At 45.5% G+C, this 19,943-nt stretch overlaps 1 protein-coding gene and 1 pseudogene across 3 annotated transcripts in view; one reads left to right on the top strand and one right to left on the bottom strand.

The window, feature by feature from the left end:
• The window catches only part of UBASH3B (ubiquitin associated and SH3 domain containing B), a 143,388-nt gene that overhangs the window by 29,705 nt on the left and 93,740 nt on the right, over window positions 1-19,943 (top strand). The window lies entirely within an intron of this gene.
• Window positions 12,605-13,091, bottom strand: LOC130829458 (cytochrome b-c1 complex subunit 7-like; annotated as a pseudogene).

Here is a 19,943-nt window from a genome sequence, read left to right as displayed (position 1 = left end):
TTTGTGCACTCCCCACTCTTCCTATTTGGGGTAGTGTTTCCATCTGAACATTTCCTCCTGTGACTGGTCCAGGTTATACGCAGGAATGGGCTTATGAACATGTAACGTCTTAGGACCAGATGCATCCCTGTGATAACAATGACACCTGTCACCCTTACCGCACACTACAGTTTGCAAAGCATTTCTGTTTGCATTGTCTTCCTGGAGCTTCACTGCAACCCTGTTAAGGTGAAGGTGGAACAGATACTGTTATCACCTTTTCTCCACGAGGAAACCCGGGCTCTGAGAGCTGAGTGAGTTGCACAAGGTCCTGGAATGGAGCAAGCAGGCATTGACCCCGGGACTTCCTGAGCCTTAAACCGGCGCCCCCTGGTGCAACATGCTGCAGACCACCAGGCCCTGCTCCTGTTTCTGCTCAAGGAAAACAAAACCAACAAGCAGCAGGGTTCATTCCAGGCCACTTGGCAAGCCTCCTGGGGAAGTCTCACCCCAGCTTCAGCCTGATGTGGCTGGGGGTCCTTGAGGGATACACAATATTCGGGGCTGTTTATGTGCCCAGTGAAAAGCCAGCCAGACAAAGCCTACGGGGACCCGGAGAGGCAGGCTTTTTCTCGAACGAGCTGAGTCATGTCAAATTAGAGACAATAAATGCCCATGAAGGGAGAGTCAGTAAGAAAACCAGCCAACACACGACCTAGGGTAGAAGCAGCAAGACTTGCATCCACTCTGTGAGGATGCACAGGGCCCTGCCTGACTTTGGGGCTTGGAGCCAGGAGCACTGGTTCCCTCACTAGAACCCAAGGGCACCGTGACTACAGTGGGAGATGTGTAACAGAGGTTGAAATGGTGCTGAGATGGTCTTAAAGTTTCAGAAAACAATGACAAAACACTTGGGAGCTAGATGTATGCAGGGTAAGTAAGGCTCAGCCCTGACATACAGGGAAAGAACGTGGCCATGGAAGAAAGGCCATCTGGGTGCAAGTATAGAGCTGGGGGTGGAGGATGTTGAGGGAAGAGTAGAGACTAGAATATTCTGTGTCCTCTCCCCTTCCTGCCACAAATGCCTCAGTGGAATAACTAGTCCAGGCATCAGCTTCCTCCTTTCCCTTAAGACCCTTCTTCTCCCACCTTCTCTTCTGCATGCTGACCGATCTCAGACAAGTCAACCAAGCTCTCTGAGTCAGCCTTACTTTTCCTTAAGTAAAATAAAGCTCTTTCCTATTTGTTATACCGCCATTGAGGTGAGGTGCAATAAATATGAAAAGGTGCAGGTTTATCCCAAGCCACACAAACGGTAGGTGGTTTTGTTACCATCACCTTCAACACCTGAGGAGCGTCTAACAAGTACAGTGAGGTCATGGCATCTCCAGGTGTGCATAGCCTGGTGGTTTGTCATCTATTTGGGATCCTGCCTGAATCTCAGGGGGCCGTGATGACTGATTAAATAGTGTGGCACTTTGATTCAAACCTTCCATTTGAGATGGTCCCTCACAACACTGGATTTCCAAGGGAGGTTTTTGCTTCTCTCCCGCAGGGAGCAGATTTTGGAACTTGAGGATGATGGAGAACAGTTGTGTTGTGTGGGAGAGAGGATGGGTAAGGAAGGGCTGGGAGGAAGATATGAAGCACCAACTGCATGTTTCCTACTATGCTTTCAAGAGCCCCTTCGAACCCATTTTACAGATGAGAAAGTTGAGGATTTGCCCAGTGTCACTCAGTTAGTGAATGGGATCAGGATTCTTTGTTTTTGGTTGTACCGTGTGGCTTGTGGGATCTTAATTCCCCAACCAGGGATCAAACCCAGGCCCTCTGCAGTGAAAGTACGGAGACCTAACCCCTGGACTGCCAGGGAATTCCCTGAAGTCAGAATTCTAACCCGTGTCTCCCTGAAGCCAGAGCCCATGTTTTCTCCCACCCCTCAGAGTCTTGCCTCTTCTCCACCACCATCTTCCAGGTGCTCCCAGGTCTCCAAGCTGAGAGAATTTTCCAAGTCATGAACCCAACTCTGTGTTATCTCTTTTCCCTATCCTGACACAAATGCCTCGTTTAAATAACTACTCCTGCTAGAAATAATAACAATAATAATAATAATTGAGTGGAGTGTTCATGGATTTTGTTTCGTTTGGTTTGGTTGCTTCATTTTGGGTTCACTAACTTCTTTAGGGCATAATGATCTGGGCCAAAGGGCATCCCAGGAGCCACAACCTTAAATAAAGAACTGTTCATGTGCCTTAAAATTCTACTCAATCCCACACTCATGCACAGCATGCCTGAGGAATAAGGGGAGCAGCTGAGGGGAGCTCTTGCTTCTGACTGGGGAGATGTCTATTGTATAGAAACTGAATCTGTTAGGGTGCTTCTCTAGAATCCAGACACCAAGAGGGGTGGAGATGGGCCTTTGGTTACTTGTGATGGGCCTTTAAATAGCCCCACAATGTAAAAAGAGATATATGTGTACTGTGTAAATTTTGGAAAATGTAGAAGAATACAAAAAGGAACAAATACCATAGTATATATAATTACATATAAATTAAACAAAGTTGGGATTACTTAGTCATTTTTTGTAAACATTTTTCTGTTATTAGTTATTCTCACATAACATCTCATGCATTTCTAGAATGCAATTAGGTGAATATGCCATTTAATCAATTCCCTATTTTTGGAAATCCGGGTCATTTTGTTGCAATGAACATTTTTCTTTGTAAAACAAGCATTCTGTTGAATTTCTTTTATTTATTTATTTATTATTTATTTATTTATTTATTGGCTTCATTGGATCTTCGTTGATTCACTCGGGCTTTCTCTAGTTGCTGTGAGTGGGGGCTACTCTTCGTTGTGGGCACGGGCTTCTCATTGTGGTGGCTTCTCTTGTTGCAGAGCACGGGCTCTAGGCATGTGGGCTTCAGTAGTTGTGGCACTCAGGCTCAATAGTTGTGGCTCTTGGGCTCTAGAGCATAGGCTCAGTAGTTGTGGTACACGGCCTTAGTTACTACACAGCTTGTGGGATCTTCCTGGACCAGGGATCGAACCCGTGTCCCCTGAACTGGCAGGCAGATTCTTAACCACTGCACCACCAGGGAAGCCCACAATGAACGTTCCTACTCAAAAATGTCTTTGTCCTGAATAGCAGAGCAAGATTAAAAGCCTTGGTTTCACAGTGTAAAACAATTATACTCCAATAAAGAGCTGGAAAGAAAAAAATTAATATATAAAAATATGAAATAGGAAAAAAAAATAAAAGCCTTGGTTTTATCTTTTGTAAAATGGGGATAATAGTACCCGTTTCAAAGCCCCACCATGAGGATTTTTTAGAATAATACGTGTAAAGTACTTACCACGGTGCCCTGCACACGGCGAGCTCTCCATAAACAGTGCCTTATTATTAGCTTACTTTACGTCTGATTATTTTCTTAAGTTAACTGCCAAAAAGTAGAACTACATTCTCAGGGTTTTTGAGGCCTGTGTGGTTTAACTGTGTTATCCTATCTGAAGGTCAGTGGAAAGAAGGTTATACAGGAAGCCACTGTGGCATGTCAGCTCAGCTAGTGTATCAGCCAATCAGGTAAGGCAGCCAGCACCCCATAGATGGGGTCCTGCTGTCCCCAGACTGCTTCTGTCCCGAGCACCCCTGGCCAAGACCTGGGCTTCTAATGTGCCGACATATTGAGTGGCCCAAAAGCCACTCAAGTTTAAATACGTGCCCAGGAGAGCCAAAGAGAGCCAAGCAAAGTTGTCCCCCACACGCGCCCCATCCCCCCCACCCCCACAACTCATCCTTGTCCCCTATTTCTCATTTTTGTGCCTTGGTTTGTAAGGATGGTGGCCGAGGGTGGTCTCCTAGGCTCCGTGTAATCATCGCTGCTACTGGAAGAGGATTTGCCGTAAGACGTGACGCCCTAACATGTGTGAGATGTGTCATCTTGCTCTGTATGATACTCACCAAATATCATAGCATTTCAGAGCCGAAAGGAAACAGTGACAGTTGGGCCTCATCCCCTGACTTCTGTGAAAGGCTGAAGCCCAGAGCATTTAAATGATTTGTTCAAGGTCATAACATAAATAAGTAGCAAAGCCAGAACTAAATCCCAGTTCTTCCGGATCCCTCCTCCTTCCAGGATTCTTCTCCCTGGACCATGCTTATTTCCAGCAAATGAAAAGAAACCCAGGATTCGAGGCCACGGTTAACTTGTTGTCCAGATACGTCTGCCTCTCTTTCCAAAACGGAGTATTTCTCCTGAGGGGTTCATCACCGGAAAAACGAAACCACATGGCTGTGTGTTCTGCCCTAGGCCTGTGCTGGACCTTTCCTGCAGAGAATTCTGTTAACATCATCAAGAAGCAGGAAGGAACTTTAAAAGGTGGCTCTTATTTCTTTTCTCCCCTCCTAAATTTCATACAAATATTTGAGGCTGGTTTCTGTAGGAGAAGGTCGCTGTTCTCTGGACCAAAACTACTGCAGCCAAGCAGCAATTTCTCTCACCTCTTTAGGTGCAAACTAGAGGAAACTGGCCTTTGTTACCTCAGATGCTTTCAACACAGGACTCTGAGTGAAGAAAGAGCAGCCATGCCCCCGTCCCTGGTGCAGAGGATACAGTTAGAAAAACTGCACCAAGCCTCCTTCCCTCCCTGGGGTGCAGCTGGATTCTCACTTCACTCCTCAGTCAAGTTTAAAATCTTTATGTTAAAAGTGTTTTTATTGAGCTTTCAAAGACACCAGTTCATCATCTGTTATTGCAGTAGCCACCCACCACTGGCAAGAAAATCCCCAAATATCAAACTGCAGATTATTTTACAAATGAAAGAGACACCTCTGGAATCAATGAAAGGCTGCCTTGATTTGCCTTCTGCTGGGTAAGTGAGGAACTGGTGATTTTGCCCAGTCCCACGGCTCAAGCAAGAGGCCGGGTGGCCTTTCTGTGGCAGGGCCTTGTGCTTTGAGCAGGGCTTTATTGTGCTCTCAAAGGCCACAGTCAAAGCTACCCACAGCAGGCCCAGGTTCATCTGCTCAGAACTGGGCTTCTGATCATGAAGGAGGGCAGTAGGTCAGAGAGAGGAAGGTCACATCAGCCTAGACTGGTAGTTAAGAACATCAGAGTTTATCAGGCCTGAGTGCATTTCTTGGCTCTGCCAAGGTTACTTGGGCAAGTGGCTTAATCTCCCTAAGCCCAAATTTCCTCACCTGCAAACTGCATCGATACAAGTCCCTACATCATAAGGTTGTGGGATAATTAAATGAGAGGATGCTTATAAAGTACCTGGCAGATAGTAAGCATTCTATACATATTAGCAATCAATTTAATATTTTCTTGCTTTTACTAACTGTGACTCCAGGCCCTTTGGAGCTGATCAGAGGAGACAGGTGAATAGAACACTATTTTCTTGCTAGCCGTTAATTCCTTTCTTCGGAAAATATTTAATGATTGTGCACCAGATACTCTCTAGACCTTGGAGACACAAAAATGAGAAGCTCATAGTCTATGGAATCATGGAGGCATAGAAACAAAAAATTGCACTGAGGTGAGATAAACCCTACAGTGAAAGTGATACACAGTGGGTATTGTGGGAACAGGGAGGAAGGATGATCACAGCTGGCTTGAGGAATGGGCCCTGAAAGGCTTCTCAGAGCAGGACTGTGGAAGGGAGTTTGCAGTTTGTCAAAGGCATTCCAGGCAAAGGCACAGTCTACACAAAGACTCAGAGGAGCGAAAGGCAGGGTTTGTCTGGTACAACAAGAGCATATGGGGAAATAGCCAGAGATACTTTCATTCACCACCAGAGAGAGAAGGCACACTTTCAACCCTCAGGAGTTTAGAGACAGGTGGGGAGAGAAAGACAAGCAAATTAGTGATTATCATGTGATAACCTCGATGATCAGGGTACTCATGTAGAGGGCACATGGAAAAGGATGGCTAGTCTCAGCCCAAAGTGGTGAGGAAAAACCAGGAAGAGAAGATGACACAACCTAAGACTTGAAGATCTGAGAGTGGACAAGTTGGAAGAAAGTAGAGGGAGGAGGAAAAACAGTCCACAAAGGGTACAGGTGGATAAGGGCATGCGTGAGTCCTTTGAGGAGAGGTAAGCCTGTAGGCGTGGCTGGAATAAAGAAGGATGAGGCTAAGATATGCGTGCTTGAGCTCATTGAACATATGTGTGTTGAGTTTCCCCCGTACTCCTGTGTAATGTTCTAGGCTCTGGGTAGAGGACCGATCACAAAGTGGGCTGGGAAGCACAGATGCTGTTTAGTGGACCATGGTATCTGATTTGGTGATATGCAGATGTGACTCAAAGAAACAGTGGTGATCAATGACTCCTTTTCTGATTCTGATTACGGGGGAGGGTCTCCACTCAGAGTTAATCGATCTTTAATACCTCTCTAGTACTTATTAATCTCACTTTTTAACAGAGAGCTATAGGCCTTAGGCTCAGAACACTCACAGGCAAGAGTGTGTAACTAGAACTTAGTAAGATTGTTTTGTATTTTTTTAAATTATTGGATATTTTCTGTTTATGAGAAGTAGGACTAGTTTTCCATTTATAGACATATCAAATTTTCTCTAAAATGTGTTTGCGTTAAAGTAAATGAGTTGTTTTAAAGAACAATCCATAAATCCAGCAGAGGAAAGATGCAGATACAGCAAAACTAACGCGTTGATCTAGAAAGGGCTGAGACCTAGGAAGTACTGCCGTAAGTACTGCCATTGCTGATGGGAAGCTGCTGTAACCACCGGGAAGAGAGAGCAGCTAAGAGATGTGTTTGGACGGGGGGTTCCTTGGGTGTCAAAGTTAAGTGTGCCATATTGGTTTCTCTTTCTCTTTATTTATTTATGTTTTTGGATGTGCCGCACGGCTTGTGGGATCTTAGTTCCCCAACCAGAGGGTCGAAGATCGCATCTACGTCCTTGGCAGTGAACGTCCAGAGTCCTAACCATTGGACCTCCAGGGAATTCCCAAGTGTGCCACATTGGTTTGGAGGTCCAGCTCCTATCATAAAGCTTGGCACTTAGTTTGTGCTTAATTCACAACTAATCTGCTTTAAAGTCCAAAACGTACATTTATTCCTTCTATTCCATCCACACCTGTCCTCCCTCAGTTGCATGGATGCTTGGAAGGCCCTGGAAACTTTGGCATTATCTGACAGGAGCCTATGGATGGACAGGAGGAAAGGCATGGCTGGAATGAAGGCACGGCCCGTACTTGGGCCAGCGGGCTGGAGAGTGTGTGCACCTGGCTCTCCCCCTGCAAACATGTTGAGTCCTCTCAACTCAGTGCTGTGCTGACACTTCCACCCCTCCCGGCACTCTCCTGGGGTCATATGGTAGTCACTCCGTTATCCTCAGAGATAGGACAACCAGACAGGGGCCGCTGATAAGCATCTATGCCATCACTGCTGCAGTAGTTCTAAGAGACTTTGTGGTTTCTTTCTTACTCCTTTACAAAAAAAAATCTTTTTTCACTACTCATAAGCACTTACGCGTGTCATGGTTTGTATATTAGGATCCTCTTAGCACCTTGGATATGTTGTTTGAACCCTTATTTACACTGTGCCGCTCTTTCTGGAGGTCTGATGATGTTCAGGAAAGACAGAGAAAAGAACTGCCTTGCAGCACCTTTGCGTCAGTTCATCTGTTCCTGCATCCCAGCAGTATCACAGGGGGTTTAAAATGAAGATTTCAAATACGTCATTTAAAGCTACCCTTAGTATCGAGCTGTTGGGAAGTTACTGAACAGACACATTGAGCTTACGGCCCCCGGCCTGAGGACCAAAAGATTTTTAATTCCTCAGTTCTAAGCAGATAGGATTTTTTTTTTCATTTATTTTATTGGGGGGCTTCCCTGGTGGCTCAGTGGTTAAGAATCTGCCTGCCAATGCAAGGGACACGGGTTCGAGCCCTGGTCCAGGAAGATCCCACATGCCACGGAGCTACTAAGCCCGTGTGCCACAACTATTGAGCTTGTGCTCCAGAGCCCCCAAGCCACAACAGTCTGAGTGCCACAACTACTGAAGCCTGCGTGCCTAGAGCCCGTGCTCCACAAGAGAAGGCACTGCAATGAGAAGCCCGAGCACCACGACGAAGAGTCACTCCCGCTCTCCGCAACTAGAGAAAGTCCATGTGTAGCAACCAAGACACAATGCAGCAAATAAATAAATTAAAAAAAATTTATTTTATTGGAATATAGTTGATTTACAGTGTTGTGTTAATTTCTACTGTACAGCAAAGTTGTGTATATATATATATACACACACATTCTTTTTCATATTCTTTTCCATGATCATTTATCACAGGATGTTGAATATTGTTCCCTGAGCTATATAGCAGGACCTTGTTTATCCATCCTAAGTATAACAGTGTTAAGCAGGAAGGATGTGAACCTTAATGATGATTCCTACAAGGCATTGTGTCACTAAATATATATTTTAAAAGACAGCTAAAGGCTCGAGTGAGTGAGGCGCACGTGTCTCAGAGCTGCTGCCCAGTCTTCCTTAGGTGCCCAGCACCGCAGCCGCATCAGAGCAGCATTGCAGGTGACTGACTGCATGGCCTCTGGCTTCCCGTCTGTGCAGAATACACAGAAAGCAGCCCAACTCTGGGGGAGGCCTGAGTCTGTTGACAGACGTTTCTCCTTATCTTGTTTTCACATCGGTTGCAATCATGTCTGTTCAGAATAAGCGTGGGTGGGGGTTCCTCCTGCCCTGCCCTATGCTAGCTGTTAAAATAAGAGGGTGGTTTATCACATTGTTTTTCAAGTTAATATCAGGCCACTGGTAGTTGGGGACTCCGGTGAGTCACTGGAGGGATTTGTTGATTGCAACGGAAAACCAGCCCAGCTTTTTGGGGTGATACCTCCACAATGCACATGATAGTCATTCGAATTTGGAAATGAGGATTTGGGGGAAGTTTGAAGTTTTGTTTGACTGCTAAGGTCAACAGGTAGTTCTCAAAACGTTTAAACTACATTTTCAAACTCGTATATTTGGGCAAATTTTCAAGTCAATTGCCAGAAGTCGTGGCAGGCAACTGACTACTAAAATTCCGATTACACTTTCTAATCCACAAAGCACTTTCACATATATGATTATTCCCATATTACAGATGAGAAAACTGAAGCTCAGAAATGTTAAGAGAATTTTGACCAAAGACATGTGTTTTATGGCTAGTGACTGAGGGAGTTAGATAGACATCAACCCCAGGTCCACTGCCCCCCAGCTTTGGGTTCTTGGGCCTTCACCATCCTGTCTCTTGTTTGTTTCCACCTTCTTGTCCAAGTTGAATCGTCCATTCAACTTGGTGCTTCAGGGAACAGCACTTCAGTCTTTGGGAGCTGAGATTTAGGGAGGGCAGGGTGGCCATGTTAGATTGGTGGGGATCCGCTGCTTGCATTGCACCACGGATTCATACGTTCACAGCAGTTCAGGGCTAGAATTAAGGAGAGAGACCAGTATTAACTAAGAAGGCAGCTGCAGCGCCAGGAGCTTCATGGACCTGTCATTGTGCAAGAGGGCAGATATTTACATACCTCCTCCCTGAATCCAACAGCTTCTTGAGATGAGAGGCACTGGAGCTTGGAGATATAAAGAAACATGCCCAAAGTTGCATAACAAGTAAGTGGCGGAGCCTGAATTTGAACCTAAATGTGTCTGATTCCAGAGCTAGCCCGGGCCCACCCCCACATTCCATGGATGAGGAAACCAGGGCAGTGGAATGTCTGCTATGATCTCATGGCAGTGGCAGAGCTGGGTCTCATCCGCCTAATCCCAGTCCTCTTCCCAGCACACCTGGCCAACCTCATTTCTTAGGGTTGGGACTTCTCCTCTGTCCCATCAGATGAAATGTTGTCGGCATCACGGGTGACTCCCTTCCCCTCACCCATGCCCCTTAGTCATGAGAACATTTGGTTGCAATTCACACCAGCCATTGCTTTCTACCTCCTGGTCCTCTTCCAGAATCCACCATGCCCCTCATCTAGGCTCTGACAAAAGTTGTTCACAAGTTAACCCCATTTGACTATTTGATTTGTACATTTTCTCCCCACCTCGCAACAAGATAGGCTTGATGAGACTACAGAAAAATAGGTTTGTGTAAAGCTAATGTAGAGAAAGAAGCTGGATGTATCACCCTGTGGAAATAACACCCACAGCGTGTGAGAGCCTAGAGTGAGTAGTAAGTAGGCATCAGCTTCGAGGATACTAGAAACAGAGCCCTGGGGCATCCTGAGTGCCATGTGTGGAGGCTCCCTGTGTCTCTAGAAGGGCCAGAGCCTACAGTTGCCCCCCATCCCCAGTGTCCCCACAACCTTCATCCTCTGCTCCTTGCACCCTGCCCTCCGGTCCCTTTGGAAATCCATTTGCACCCGTGCCGTCACTGATGTTCATTTTAACCTGAAGTTGTGCATGTAAATGTATCATGGATGCAAACCCTACACAGGGATTAGTTCTAAATCTCTTTAGAAGGCAGGGCCTTAGGGGCGTGGAAGGGAGGAGTAACTATTAGGTGCTGACTGTAGGCAGTTATTGCACGGAACCCTCACAACACTAGAAGGTGGGCATTCATCCCATTTCCCAGAGAAGACCAAGAGGCTCGCAGTGGGGAGGGAATTTGCTCATGGTTTCGCAGATACCAAGCCACAGAGCCCGGGTCAGAATCCAGCTTTCTCTCCAGAACCCACTCTCTCTTCTTTATCGTGTATCAGCTGTAGCACAGAACCTACCTTCAGCATCTTGCGGGGAGGGGACAATATGAACCCTGATCTCAAAGAACTCACGTGCCTGGTACGCGGAGTCACAGGATTGGGTTTGAATCCTGTCCCAGCAGCGTCCTAGCTGTGTGTTCTCTCTGTGCTGTCTCCTCTTCTCTGAAATCTCTAAATAATAATCTCCCTTCTAGAATTACTCTGAGAAACACATCAGATGACACATTTTTCTGATCTCTATTAAGCTCTACGTAAATGATATCATTTAATTTTTTAGCTGTTTTTTCTTTAAGAACTTTTACTGAGATACAATTAACATACACTAAACTGCATATATTTTTTTCTTTTTTTCATTTTATTTATTATTATTTTTGATGTATACCAAGTTCAAGCATCTGTATTTATACGCATATCCCCATATTCCCTCCCTCCCTTGACGCCCCCCCACCCTCCCTGTCCCAGTCCTCTAAGGCATCATCCATCCTCAAGTTGAACTCCCTTTGTTATACAGCAACTTCCCACTGGCTATCTATTTTACAGTTGGTAGTGTATATATGTCTATGCTACTCTCTCACTTCACCTCAGCTTCCCCTTCACCCCCCGCCCCCCCCCAAACTGCGTATATTTAAAGTGTACAATTTGATATTTTTTTGATATCATTTAATTTTGAAAATCAATCAAGGAACTGACAGTGGTGCACACAGGATAGCAATGGAGCCAGAGGGAGACTGGGAGTCAGTGGTTCCCCAATTGGAGCTCTACTCACCTGACCTGGCCCGGCGGGCAGGTGTGCCTTGTGAGGAATCAGGTGTGGCTATTCGTGGAGGCCAGCCCGAGTGGGCATAGAAGCCGTGATGCCTCTTGGAGCAGCCCTGCTGTCTGAGGAGAAGTCAGTCCCCAGTGATTAGCTGGAGACCCAGAACTGATTCTCTGCAGATTTGGTTTGCGATCGGATTCCTCAAGGCCTGGAAGTAAGTGCAGGGACCCCAGTGCTGAGCACTGAGTGGACGGTTTAACTTTGAGAACTTTGTCTCCTTCTAGGTTTGGGCTTTGACCAGAGTTGCTGGTGGTGAGTGCTTGTTTTGTTTGAAATCATTCTCTAAGTTTAGGATTACTTGTTAAACTTTATAGCTTAGTGGATACCTTTAACATTTCTTTGTGTTTATTTTTTTCAATTTACATTTTCATGTGTTTATCTTATTTGCTCTCATAATTGACTTCTAATTTTGAGGGTAGCAGTTTGAGAAGTGGTTTAGAAGCATATTGCTGACAGGTGAGGGAAAGCTTCACCTTGAAGGAAACGGTAAACTGCCCCAGACAAGGAACTTTGTGCCATGGGGGCAAGCCCTGGGAGATTTGGGACTCAGAGTCCGTGTGCTCTGAGAGTTCCAGAAACAGACACTGCTCCACATTTTTTTAAAAAAATTTATTTATTTATTGGCTGCATTGGGTCTTTGTTGCTGCTCATGGGCTTTCTCTAGTTGTGGGGAGTGGGGGCTACTCTTCGTTGCGGTGCATGGGCTTCTCAAGTTGCAGTGGCTTCTCTTGTTGAGGAGCCCGGGCTCTAGGCGCCGTGCAGGCTTCAGTATTTGTGGCACATGGGCTCAATAGTTGTGGTGCAGGGGCTTAGTTGCTCCACAGCATGTGGGATCTTCCTAGCTCAGGGATCGAACCCGTGTCCCCTGCATTAGCAGGCGGATTCTTAACCACTGCACCACCAGGGAAGCTCTCTGCTCCACATTTAACCAGAATCATCGTTTGTCACAAAAGGAACATTAGTGCCATGGGTGATATTTTCTGTTTTATACTAAAAATTCCCAGCTCCCAGCATATTAATCCCGTCCAGCCCAAGGGCCAGTACTAATCTGCGTGGTTGTGTGATTCCGCTCCATCTGCACTGAATTTTTTTTTTAATTACAATAGATATTTATTTAAAGTAATAAATTTACAGCCCAGATAGTTCTACATTGTATGTTTCAGGTTTAACCAACTTCATAAAAATACTTTAGGACAGGTGCATCCACAGGTTTAGACTAAATGATTATTTCTTTGATCATTCTTCTCTCTCTTTTCTTTCCCGAATAACCTCTTTCAGATATGGTTCAAGGTAGAATTTATCCTCCTCATATTTTGTCCACTGCTCTTTAGGCAAGATCTGCTGCCTCATGGACAGGTCCAGTGCTCTCTTAATGCGAAACACCCTCTCGTTATAAAGGTTCTCAGGAAGCCTTCTTATATGGCTTCTTTTGCATCGTCATTTTCATGTATTGTATCATCTCGCATTAAGCCCAGTTTATTGAACCCCGCAGCATTGTAATACCATTTTCGAATACCCTCCAGCCACTTGCTTGATGCTGCAACAGCAGGCCTGCCAGCCATTTTGACCCGAGACAGAAGCGTTGCCTGCTCTGCACTGAATTTCTTAACAAATCTACTGTTTCTTGGGAGGGTCTAAGGACACGATTGATTGGTTTTGGAGTATAAAGAAACGAAAAGGCAGTGGGAAACTAGCTATTCTTTCTGTTATGCAAGGTAGCCTGGAGGCCCCAAGGGTAATTAACACAAGTGCAGAAAGTTAACTGTTCCCGTCTAAAAGGCGATGGGAGAAATTACAGCGCATGGAAATAATAAAATGAAGTCTTATTAACGAGAGGGAGGCCCTTGCACTGGCAAGTTCTGCTGTTCCCCTGATGGGATGGGAGGCTCTTCAAGCTGCTTTTCGGGTCATACTCACAGTTTCCGATGTCGCGGGGCTTTTCAAGGGGAGGTGTCCTTCCTTGCGACACGCACCTCAAGGCCCTGAGCCGCCAAAGGGAGCAGAGGTTTCCCCAAAGTCACAAGGTTGCATCTGCACTCACCACCGTGGCACGCACTTACCAGCCCACTGCTTCTCATGAGGAACGAAGGGCATTCAGGGTGGGAGGGGTGGAGGGCTGCGTATTGGACCAGTTCTCTCGTTTTGCCTTTCCACTGGAGAGGTCCCTCCTCCATCTCAAAACCTGCCCTGACAACTGCTGCCCACAGCAGGCCATGTCCCTCCCCAGAATTCCTAGGGCGTGTGTCAACCTCCTCTTTCACGTTGCCTGTACCACCTTTAATTGTTTCCCGTGTTTTAATATTGACGCCCTGTGGAGACCGCAGTATCCACGAGGGCAGCAGTGGCCTTGCTCTTAATCGTCACACGTGGCTCGCAAATACCATTGTGTATGCTCCACGAGGAGATTAGCAAACACCCCAGGAGAAGTGACCTTTGTTGCTTAAAAAAAGGAAATGATACAGATGAACTTATTTGCAAAGCAGAAGTAGAGACACAGACTTAGAGAGTAGATGTATGGATACCAAGGGGGGAAGGAGGGAGTGGGATGAATTGGGAGATTGGGATTGACTTATATGCACTAATATACATAAAATAGATAACTAATGAGAACCTGCTGTATAGCATAGGGAACTCAGTGCTCTGTAGTGACCTAAATGGGAAGGAAATCCAAAAAAGAGGGGATATATGTATATGTATAGCTGATTCACTTTGCTGTACAGGAGAAACTAACACAACATTGTAAAGCAACTATACTCCAATAACATTTTTTAAAAAGTAAACAACAACAAAAACCCCAAAACAAAAAACAAAATGATTTGCTTTAGAAATGAATCCAAGTCCATGGAAACATTTCATCCAAAACACTAATGACATCCGCATGGAGAGAGATGTAAGAGTCTAAAGATCTGGTGAGAGTGCTGAAAGGAGGGAAGAGAATATTCCATAAAATGAAATATCTAAGACTGTATCCCCAGAGGTCTGAGGACTCCTTGCCTTCATCATTCGAGATCAGATTGGAGACTTCAGAGAACCCCAAATTGCAAAAGATTCTAGAAACCAAAAATGTGTTTGGGATTTGGGGAAACAGGTAAAACATTAAGCAGCAAGAAGAACCATCAGATTTTAACTCAGGAAAAGTGTATATTCTCCCAACTCTTTGGACCATATTAATGCAATTAAATGAAGGAGTGGAATTGCTCTCAAACTTACTGCTAATCCTGATTTTGCATCCATTCACCACTCATGTGTTCATTTATTTTATTTTATTTTTTTTAAGTTTTTAAAATTATTTTTGGCTGCATTGAGTCTTCATTGCCGCATGCAGGCTTTTTTTTAGTGGTGAGCTGGGGCTACTCTTCATTGTAGTGCTTGGGCTTCTCAGTGCAGTGGCTTCTCTTGTTGCAGAGCACGGGCTTGAGGCACGCGGGCTTCAGTAGTTGCGGTGCATGGGCTCAATAGTTGTAGCTCGTGGGCTCTAGAGTGCAGGCTCAGTAGTTGTGGGCTTAGTTGCTGCCGCAGCATGTGGGATCTTCCCGGACCAGGGCTCGAACCCGTGTCCCCTGCATTGGCGGGGCATTCTTCACCACTGCACCACCAGGAATAAATATGTTCACTTATTCACTCATTCCTTGGACACCTCACACATTCCCTGAGGATGGCTGCCGTGTCTTGTTCGTGTTGGGAATGTCCTCTCTCTCCCCATTTCCAAGCGTATGGCCCACGGCAGGTTTTTAGCACGTGGTTGTTAAATTGGGTTGGTTGTAGACATGCCACATACTTCTTTGAAATATCGTTTTTTTTTTTACTTTTCAAAACAAATATCAAGCAAATGATTCTTAACCTCTTGAGGAACATGGGAAAATCTTCCTGATTGACAGTCATGAACTAAGTTTTAAAACGTGGGCAGTTTATTGATTTCAAAAAGAAGTTTAAATCATATCTAAGTAGAAACACTTTAATACATTTTTTAAAGGTTACACTCCATTTACAGTTACTACAAAATATTGGCTGTATTCCCTGTGTTGTACAGTACATCCTTGAGCCTGTCTTACACCCAACAGTGTGTACCTCCCACTGGTAACCACTAGTTTGTTCTCTATATCTGTGAATCTGTGAGTCTGCTTCTTTTTTTGTTATTGAATAGAAACTTTTAGACGTTGAGAATAAGTGGGACCATCTGAGACTTCCAGGACTCTTGGCGTGAGTATAAAGTATTGTTAATTGTTCACTTGAACCCCTCATTTTGTGAGGGCAAGCATCCTGCCTCTCAGGACACGGGAAAGGACAGACTGAGGTGCTCAGAGAAAGAGGACTTGGAGGCCTGTTAACTGGTTTCAGGTTGACGGGAAAGCACGTGTTTCTAGGGTAGAAGAGAGATAAACAACAACATGGACCCTGGGAGGTGTACTCTAGGGACCTGGCATCTCTGGAACGTGTCTTACTGGCTTCAGGGTGCTTGTTCTGCCCTATCTTGGTGGACAAGAGGATCTCTTGGCTCGGGGGCCAGTGTGCCCTACAGGCTAACAGTCACGGCCTCAAGAATGACTCACTTAGACTCGCAAACTATCCTGACTTGCTCAAGGAGCCTGGGGCTTACACGTCGCATAGAGACCAAAGCAAAGTTGTGCCAACAGCAGCAAGTGCTTCGCAGGCTGTGTGTGAACTTGGAGGAACCAGAGCTGGTTGATGTCTTACGTAGGGGCTGAGTCTGTGACTTGAGGAGCCTGAAGCCTGCCAGTTGAACGGTCTAATTTGGCCAAATGTGGAGCAGCTGAATCACTGCCTCCCAGGGTCTTCTTCTGAGAAGGTGGCTGTAAGAAGTTTCCACTTTAAAACACCTGCTGCTCTTTACCTTGGTTGACAAGCATCTTGTGAAAGGTCAGCCAGGCCAGCGGGGATGAGAACAGTTTCTATGGGGACCTGAACACACAAGTCTTAAGAGACTTCAGTTGTAGCAGATGTGAGAGCATTGCCTGATTCTAAGGCTAGCGGGGTATTAGAGAAGGCACTTTCCCCAGAGGGATTATGGACAGATGTCTCTGTTTAAATTAATAGTTTATTAATTTAAACAATTAAATTAATAGTTTAATTTAATTAAACTGTTACTTTTAAATTTAACAGTTTAAAGTATTTTTTTTTAATAGAGAACTTTGAATCCCAGAGTTTCTTTAAAGGCTACACTTTCTAGAGGTGGCAGTGGGTGGAAACAGGCCATCCTCTTATGTTTTCTTTATTTCCGGGGATAGATAAAAGGAAAATAAAGTCACCCAAATGAAAAGACCTATGGTTAAAGAAGGATTTGTGTTAGGGCCCCAAATCTAATTACTTCAGTGGAGGGAAGAGGCAGGTGCTAACCTGGCCAAGATGACATGTTTGGCCACATCCCAGACCCCCACCCGGCCCTGCACAGAGAGAAACCTCCCTGGACCCAGGCTTTCCTCCCAGCTGCCAGCCAAACTCATGAGTCCCAAAGGGAAGTGGCTTTGAGGTTGCAGCTGGCTCAGCCTAAAATCCTTTCCACTACTGACAAGCAACCCAAGAGCCCACAGTCCACTGTCTGAAGGCCAGCGACCTCCCTCCCCTTTACACACCATGATAATTTCTTATAGAAACTGGAAGCAAGGGCTGCTTTCTGAGTCCTAGTGAAGAGAGACTGTTTCCCAAGAAGCTACCATCCCAGATGTGCTTGTGTGGCCCAGAGGCTTCTCTGCCAATGACCTTGAATCTCACCAACCCAGTAGGGCATCCCCACCACCAACTACCGTATGCGGTCAGTTAATAGGGAGGCTGAGAGACCTTGTAAGGAGGTGAGTGGGGAAAAAGGGGGGAAAAAAACCCAAAACGTCAAATGGATTCTTTCCGACCTTCCCATCCTCACCCACCACCTTTATCACAGGACTTTGGGCTACCCTAGCTCTGCCTAATTCAGTCCTCAGAGGCTGTGAGGGAGGCACTTGACCAGCTGGAATCCTGTGATCCCAGGTATGGGGTCAGTCTTCACAAGTCACCCTGAGGTACTGGAACATACTCTGGCTGACTGGGTCTGGACCTCAGGCCACCTGATGCCCTAACAGCTATTCCTCAGGAGTCAAAAAAAAAAAAAAAAAAAATGCCCATGGTGAAGAAAGAATATAAAAACATTCTCTTACCTGCCAAAGCTCTAGTTTTTAATGCCACCCCCAGATTCAGATCTAAGGCATGGGACTTGAGAATGTGTCGGTTATTTAGAGGAACCCATCCATCCCCTGCTGAACAAAGTTGAAAAAGTAGATTTGAGACCCCTCTTCTCAGCTGCCCCTTTTGGTGGTTTCTATAATCTGAGCACTCAACGGCGTTCAGAGGCTGTGTTCGCACATCTGGCCAGTCTGGAGAAGGGGCTTTGTCGCCAACAAGCTGGGGCAGCAGTGCACATTTTGCATTTTACTCCAGTACCCTGGATACAAGATTCCCTTGGGGAGTTATGGATCCTCATCAGAGTGTGTTGCGGGTGGGGTGGCAGGGGCGGGGGGCTGGTTTGGGGATAACCTTCAGAATGAGGTTTAGGCTTGCTTTTCTTCTGATGTTGGAACCAAAAAAGGAGAGGACGTCTTCTAGAAGACCTGTGTAGGTGGATGGGTCTCAAAATCTTGGCTAGGACTACCAAGAAGCCACATATGTACAGAAGGATAATGACTTACAGTTTGGTGCATATTCTGAACAGAGACTGTAAGATGGGGAATTTCTGCTGCACACCTGTAGATTATCTTACGTATACCAAGCAGAAGATTTTACCATCCCAGGTAGAAGAGAATGGTTTGCTTTTATCTAAGTCTATCTAAATCTAGCAGGGCTGATGGGCTGTATTCTTCAACTGTGCCTTTGGTCCCAAATCCTGTCAATGTTGTCATTAGTCCAAAGCAAAATAAGTAAAATACTGGTGGAAAGTTTCCAGATGGTCTTCCTCAGGAAGAAGTGCCCTTCATTCTGGGATTGTACCCTTCCTCCTTTTTTGGAATTAAAATATTCCTCCTGTTACGAATTAATGGTGATGATTGGAGGTGGGGACTTTAGAATAAGATTCTTTTTTAAAAATATTTTTATTTTATTTTTTATTTTTTAAAAATTTCTTTGTTTTTGGCTGCATTGGGTCTTCATTGCTGCACACAAGCTTTCTCTAGTTGTGGCAAGCGGGGGCTACTCTTCATTGCAGTGCACGGGCTTCTCAGTGCAGTGGCTTCTCTTGTTGCGGAGCATGGGCTCTAGGCACGCGGGTTTCGATAGTTGTGGCTGGTGGGCTCTAGAGCTTAGGCTCAGTAGTTGCGGCGCACTGGCTTAGTTTCTCTGTGGCATGTGGGATCTTCCAGGACCAGGAAAGGGGACTGAGAGCCATTATCTCAAAGGTCCTCATTATCCTCAACATTCTACAGAAGAGCGGGTAGAAGGGAGGAGGCCTCAGATGTGAGACGGATGACTATTCTCCAGAAAGATTCACTCAATCATTTAAACGTTAGCTTGATTTTTCAGTAACCTATTTGTTCATTCATTCATCCAACAAAATCTATTGCCAGATAGGCAGTACCATTCATCTGAATGTCTCAAAAGCCCCGACAGGTTTTGGAATCAGAGCATCTCTAAGTTGGATGTTATCTTTAAGTTGGATGTTATCTGAGTTCTGGCTTCATGTTCTAAGAGACATGTAACATGGTACGAGTCCCCATCTGGGTTTCAGGTTTTCTCTTGAGCAGAGTGTGTATAATAATCCCTCTGCCGTAGTTGTTGAGAGAATGAAATAGGAAAACGTATGCAACGTACCCAGCATGGTGCCTGGAGTACGCATGTTAGCACTCGGTCATTTCCCAGCCCCTCTCCTGAAGGCAGGGAGCCTTCTCATGACTACCCAAGACCCAGCCAACTTAAACAGGAGAAACTCACTCATACTTGAATCTCTTCACCTTCTTTCCCCATCTCTAGCTTTATGTCTGCTTTGTAAAAAGTAGGCTGCTTGTAAGAGAGGCTTCAGGCACAGGGCAATACCAACATCTGTCCCACAAGAAGAATTTGGGAATGATGGACTTTCAGGAGTGAAGGTTTCAGGGAAGAGTAGGGATTTCATCACTTGCAGGTCAGCCCCAATAGGAGCCAGCCCAATGCGCCGCTTGATAAGTGATAGTTAACTTCAGTAAATCCGAATGAGAAGGGGAACAGGTGTGCTTGTGGGCAGGATTAGTGATTCAGGGTGTGTCCTGATGCTTCAATCCCTTGTTAAATATGGTGAAGATAACTTCAGCAGCTGATGGTTAACTCTGTCCAGGTGTGTGCCCGTGACCTGCAATCAGCAAGGCTGCTGGCATTCTTGGCACAATTCTCTAGCCCACGGCTTTTGTTAAAGGGGCATTTGAGTCCCTACCCAGCTCTTTCTCCTAGAGACCTGGAAGAGATTACCACAAGGTCTTGGAAG

Source organism: Hippopotamus amphibius, chromosome 9 (genome assembly GCF_030028045.1).
Source record: "Hippopotamus amphibius kiboko isolate mHipAmp2 chromosome 9, mHipAmp2.hap2, whole genome shotgun sequence".
NCBI lineage: Eukaryota > Metazoa > Chordata > Mammalia > Artiodactyla > Hippopotamidae > Hippopotamus > Hippopotamus amphibius.
The sequence above is the reverse complement of the archived record's forward strand: the minus strand, read 5'-3'. Positions and strand labels throughout refer to the sequence as shown.